The following is a 6,777-nucleotide window of genomic DNA, read 5'->3' as shown; positions in this document are numbered from 1 at the left end:
AGAGCAGTCACCTGCAGACAACCATGACCCTCAACACGCACATCACCTGTCAGGGTAGCTGTGGCAGCATACAGAAAGGGAAAGGGTCATCTGTTCTGGAATACATACCCACAGATCAGTTGTGGGTCTCTGTGCTACAGCACTGTGGCTTGCACCCAGGGATTCACAAACTACAATCTCCACCACCACACTGCAGCATGTAGAGACCTGTCTCCCTATACAGTCTCAGAACAGCCATGCACCTGGGAGATGCCACAACAGGTTACATCTCAGGTAAGCCACAGGTAAAAGACACAGGCTTCACTCTGCAGAACTGCACACTTGATACTCTGCAAACCTCAGCTCTGCCTATAAGGTGGTGGTACAGCCCGAAAAACGGCCCCTCATGGGGGCAGCACTGCTATCTCACTAGCCATGGCCTCCAACAAACTACCAGAGATAACAATTTTGCACAGGAGCAGGGCAAGAGAAACTCAGGGACTCGACCAGCACCTCCGAAATTTAGCAAACAGCAGCTCCAAAAACCATCTTTTCTCACAACCAAGACACAGCAAACAAAGCAGAAAAACAACAAAAGCAAGAGACTGCTAAACAGCAACAGCTTGTCCCAGGGATCTTCTCAAGTCTCCCAGTGTGACCCAAACAGCCCAGGAAAAGATGGGCAATGGATGACAACACCAGAAACCAGGCAACTCCTCCAGCCATGCTCTCCAGCTCATCCTTCCCCCTCCTCTTCCTCCTCCTTTGCTGCACACCCAGCACCTTTGCTGGGCTGGCTCAACACAGAGCCACTGCAGGGAGGGCCTCTCCTTCAGTGAGGCCCTCCCTGTCTTGTCTCCTAGGACAGCTCTCCTAACCCAGGAACTCCTGCTTAGAAATCAGACAGTGTACTGCTGCACAGTCAGCACTGATAAAAACAGCAAACCAGCAGTGTCAGAGCTTGAACAGGCAGTTTTGTCTGTGCTTGCACTCAAACAGACACACAGCACATATGCTATATGACTGCAAGGAGGCAAAGAATCCCTTCTTCCTATCTCCAAGTTTCAAAGGGGTACACAAAACATTCAGAAGCAGTGCCAGTTGTGACCAGCCCATGCTGATGCAGAACAACACTCATCAGGTCTGTTCAGTATGTGCCCAGGACAGAGTCCTTTAGTATGTGTTTCCATGGATGGATTGGAGTAGGCCTTGAGAAATCTGAGATTGTCATTTGCCTGAAAATCCCCTCAGACAGGAAGAGGATGGGCATGTGAACATGAAGATCGTTCTCCGAAAACGGATGTGGCTTGGTGTGACCTTTCCATGTGTAGACCACAGTAGTCTGTCATGCAGCCCTTTTGCCTTGCTCAGGAGTTCTGCATCTATCCAACCCGGCACAGCCACATGCACCGCAAGATTCCCATAAAAATGCGAAGAATCATCCCTGTTACTCAAAACTAAAGGCCCCACCAGCCCTTTTATCATCCCCATTCAGCTTCTCTGAGCCCCAAAATAATCATGGTCTGAGCTGAAAAGCTCTGCAATATCCCAATGCTCAAAATGATCCATTTCCCTTTTCCTCTAGAGTTCTGGTCCTCAGGGGCCTTATACTAACTGTTGGACAACAGGACAGACTTCATTGCTTGCTGAGTCTCCTGTGTTTTATCTACAGAGGTGACCTAAGAATAAAGAATGACATGCAGACTTTTGGAGAATCCCCTTCATGTCATTTCTTCATTATGCCCAGGCACATGATCCTCTGACACTGGAATTTTGCTCTGGCCTTCTCTTTTTTCAACCTGTGTTGCTCATGTCTGGTAGGGCCATGGGATGCCCAGAGCCTGCCCCAGGGATATGCACTGCATGACCACCCCACTGGGCTCTGCCAGGGCACAGAGCCTTCTCAGCCTCCATCAAGGGACAGGTCTCTTCCGGGAACATGACATGGTGCTTGCTCAGGCCTGCCTGGCGGCCACCTCACACACCTCCACAGCCCCCGGGCACGTCTCAGTGCTCTGTGACACCTCTTGGCTGCTCCCCGAACAGCTCAATGCTCTTTCTGCAGCCACGCTAAGTGGAAGGCCTGAACCTGCCTTTTATCTTTGTGCAATGCATTTCATTCACATCTACAGATTCATTCCATCAGCTCTGAAGAAAGACTGCTTTATCTACCTCACGCTCATGATTATACCCTTACAAATCTCTCATTTGTATACCCCCAGCAAGGAACATCATTAGCATAGCTAAGTATCAATCTACTGATACACTCCTTCATACGACATCTCTAACTATGTACGTGCCCTCTGCATGTGCTGCATATAAATATTTTGCTATCTGAGTACTTCCTGGTACAAGGAAGCAGGAGCTGCAACACTGAACTCACAGACCTGCACACACTCGGGGCCTCTCCAGGACACCCAGCTACGCCCATGGAACGCTGGCAAGCGCCAGGCACAAGTGCTGCTGGGAGGCTCTCTGCTCCCAGGTGGGCATCCTCCTGCCAGGCGCTCCACAGGGACACTCCCGCCACAGGAACCTCTGCTGGAGGTTGCCACTGGACCAGAGCCACACAGGGCTCTCGCACAACCCGAGAACAACCCTGCTCCCAAAGCGGGTGCTGCACACAGGCTCCAGTCCAGCACTGAGCACAGCACACCGGTGCACCTCAAACACCTCATCTTCACCCCCAGCAACTAATGTGCAACATGAGCAGAGACACTGCTTCGGGAGAAGGCCACCTCACTCTCCTCAAGATGCTCCAGCTCAAGGCACAACACCAGAGTTGCTCACCTCCAGCACACCAAGGCGAGCGACTGCTGCCCACGTACCTGCGCAAGGCTCTCCCAAATCTGCAGTGCGGCCACGAGGGACCCCGTGAAAGGCTGGTCTGCACTGCTCTCTGCAGAAGCGGCCCCTCTCCCATCACCGCTTCCCTTCCTGGGGAAGTCACCCTGGGCAACAGCACACCAAGTCCAAAAGGAAGAGAAATCCCAACCCTCAGCACATTTCAGATGCCACCACACACACTTCAGCCTCTCCCTTCCTGCACCCAACTTCACCATGGACGGCCCGGCTCTGGGGCCAGGCAAGGAGGCACAGCATCGAGTCCTTTTCTGCGCCAGTCCTTGAACAGTTTCACTTTATGCACACACAGCACTTTACTAACCCAACCGCATCTCTCGCTCTCTACACTTAGATTTGCACACAGGTACACCCATGTCCCTATACCCATACAGACAGCACTGCCAATACATGGCTTCACACACACACGGTTCCTTAATCCTGCAATTTCTGCCCTTCCTGGTCCAGAGGGTTTCACTGACCGATCCTGCAACAATCCCTCAGCAACAGCTGCCCTCACAGCATCCTCTGCTCAACTACAGGCACAGCCCAGGAGGAGGAGCACATGCTGAGCCTGCACATGCTGAGCCTGAACATCTCCACACAGCAATGGGCACATCTACACTGGGCACTTGCATCCTTCTCTCATCCTTCCAGAGACTTTGCAGCTGGTGCACTCATCTTCAAAGAGGGAGAAGATGTGGTTGCCACCTGCTAAGAAAAAGACACAGGAATTCTCTGCCTGTTTGACCCACTCATTGTGGAGATGTCATGTGCCAGAGAAATATGCATAGAATTGCATAAGTCTCAGCTTGGATTTAAAGCTTTGATGGTAAAATCATTCTAGGTCTTCTTCTCCTATGTCTGCCTTCCCATCATCCCATCCTGAGGTTGTCAGGGGTTCTCATGGATGCTGTAGCGTCAAAGGAAATGGGGGGACTAGCCCTGCACTGTCGCTCACAGCAGTTTTGGATACCCACCCTGCAGGTGCAGTTTTTAGTCCTGTGCAGTCCAATGAACCACAACCACCGTGTACTTGGGACACTGGGCGAAGAAGTTGCACAGCTGTTTCATGTGCCTTTCTCACAGCACAAAATTCCGATCAGACCTGTTACTGGTGGTGTATCTGATTGCCAGGATACATGTGGTCTGTGTGGTGAAACTCGCTTGGTCTGGAATTTTGTCTCACAGTCCCAGAAGTGCAAGCCAGCAGGAGACTGTGCCCCGCGTGATCATGTCCATTCACCTGTTTAGAGTGGCAGAGGGCCAACAGCAGCCTTTGCGAACCAAACCCTGCCATAAACCTTTGCGCAATTGCTGGAAATTATAGAACTTTTAAATTTTTTAATGTAACTTTAGTCAGGGATTTGTTTGCCTTTGCCCAGGGGGAAGGGAATTGAAGTTTCTTTTCAAAAGACCCTATTCACTGGGCATGGCTTGATGATCTTAGCATCTAAGGATTCGGTGTAGGCAGAAGATATACAGGAGATAAACATTAACAAACCATTAACGACCATTAACGAACATTACCACCTCTAGTGCAGTTGGAGACACCTGGGCTGGGAAAAGATTGTCAAGAGAACAAAAGAATGAAGACGTAACTAGCATCAAAAGTGAAGGGATCAATAACCAATAGGAAATAGAATACTAAGAGTTATGTAATTTAAGACGAATGTGAATTTCTTTGGGGTTTAATGTATAAATATGTGAAAAGTTTTGTAAAAACCAGGTGTGATGGAATGATTTTCACTGCACAATCCGGGTATGGGTGGATGAAATAATTTCAATTGAACATCCTGGTCAGAAAAACATCCTGGCCAGAATAAAGTAATGCCTTGATTCTCTAACACTGAAGACATGTTGTTGGAGAATTTCTGTTTTTCCTGCAGTTTCTGCGACACCATCTCTTCACACTTCATGCCTGTACTCCTCTATGCTTTTTGCTTCTCAAGGCCTTCACACCTGTGCCATATTTCTCTCACTACATCATTGTGTTAGTGCTGCAAATACCTCATTGGACATAGAGCAAGTGTTTCCAACAGTCCTCTGTACAAAATTATGGCCACATTGGACCAAGAAAAGGAAAAATAAAAAAAAGTAAAGCCTGCTTCTCAAGGCCCAGAACAGTGTTCTGGGCAGTGTCGTAGGTACTGAATTTACAAGACCTTGGGCTGGAGGCTGTGAAGCTTGCTCTGTATGAAGTTCTCTTGGCCTAGAAGCTTGTTTTACTTATTTTAGCTGTGACAGCTAGATTTAGCACACTTAAGTACAATAATGTCAAAACTATGAACAAAGAACCTTGAAAGAGAGTGCTCCAGTCTTGAGCTCGTTGCAACACATATCCCCTCCTAGCAGTTAAAGACAGTGTTGTAGCAATATGCATACTCTAGAGACCACTTATGAGATTCAAAACTGTATTATTGCAATTCTGCAATATATTGGAAATGCACGAGTCTGCAAAATTTAATGTGTATTTTTACTGTAACTGCCATATCATCCTACTAAATGGAAAGCCTTCGTAAATGAAAATAGCCTCAAATGAGTAAACTTTGTATTAAACATTGTATCCTCCATGTGTGGATTTTCTAAAATCGCTTGGCCAGAGGATACTGGACTCTGGTGGCAAGCAGTCTCTGGAGGCTGTAGCAGTTGTAGCAGAAGATGGTTGTCACTAAATACTGTGATACTCATCATTGGGAGCCCCTTGCAGGCACACCCCTGGGAGGTCCAGCAGCTCCCCCTCTTCCCTGGCATGTGCCTCTCTGTGGGGCCAACCTCTGGCTTGGCTTTGGCAGACCTCCACTGATCAGTGACCATGCAGCTTGGCCTGATGCTGCTTCCAGTCTGACTCTCAGAAGTGGCCATCTACAGAGAGAGGAATGCTGTTGCAGGCGAGATGCAGGGTGGCAGGGCCCCTTGATACAGGATACTGAGGGGCTCTCCATCACTGGTAACCATCTGTGGAGGGAACAAATCAGCCATGGGCTTGGAATGCTGGGGGACACAGTGAAAGCTGAACCTGTGAGTCTACAGCTTTCAAGTATGTACCAATGCCTGAGGTGCCCATGCAGATGCACAGCACCTGGAGATTGGCAGCAACCTGGGTATGGGCTGGGCAGGCACAGGCCTGCTGAGAAGGGCTGCAGGCAGGCACCCACCAGCACCTCCTTGATGGACATGTACCTGTGGAGTGGTTTTTGTACAAGGTGACAAGAGAGAGCTCCAGCTGCACAACTAAATTCAGTGGCTTTTGGTACTCTGAAATTGAGGCATTTTGAGTGAATTAATTAAAGATGCAGGAGTACTGCATGCACTTCTGGTGCCCACAACATAAGAAAGACATGGAACTGTTGGAATAAGTCCACAGGAGGGCCGCTAAGTTGCTAAAAGGACTGGAGCATCTTCCCTGTGAAGACAAGCTGAGAAAGTTGGGGACTGTTCAACCTGAAGAAGACAAAGTTGTGTGGAAACCTCATTGCAACCAGTATCTGAAGGGTTGTATAGGGAAGTCAAAAAGGCCTTTTGTCAGGAACTGTAGTGGCAGGACAAGGATAATCAGGAACAAACTAAAAAAGGGGAAATTTAGGTTAGGTATTAGGAGGAAATTTTTTGCTGTGAAGGTGGTGAGACACTGAGACAGGCTGCCCAGGAAGGCTGTGGATGCCCCAACCCTGGCAGTGTTCAAGGCCACGTTGGATAAGGCCTTGAGCAACTTGTTCTAGTAGAAGGTGTCCCTGCCCATGACAGGCAGGCTTGGACTAGATGATCGTTAAGGTCCTTTCTAACCCCTGAACATTCTCTGAATCTCTGCGGAAGAAAAGCACAGAGCTGTTATTCCTCAGCCGCTCCCTCTGGAAGGCGACTTTGGCTGCAGCCATGTGACAGGACTGAGGCTTCACCGGCTCCGTGCGAAGAGGGCACGACGACCTGAAGCGACAAGGGTGCGACCCCGGCCGA

The sequence above is a fragment of the Corvus brachyrhynchos genome, unplaced genomic scaffold (genome assembly GCF_000691975.1).
Source record: "Corvus brachyrhynchos isolate BGI_N302 unplaced genomic scaffold, ASM69197v1 scaffold22, whole genome shotgun sequence".
In the NCBI taxonomy this organism is placed as follows: Eukaryota; Metazoa; Chordata; class Aves; order Passeriformes; family Corvidae; genus Corvus; species Corvus brachyrhynchos.
The sequence above is the reverse complement of the archived record's forward strand: the minus strand, read 5'-3'. Positions refer to the sequence as shown.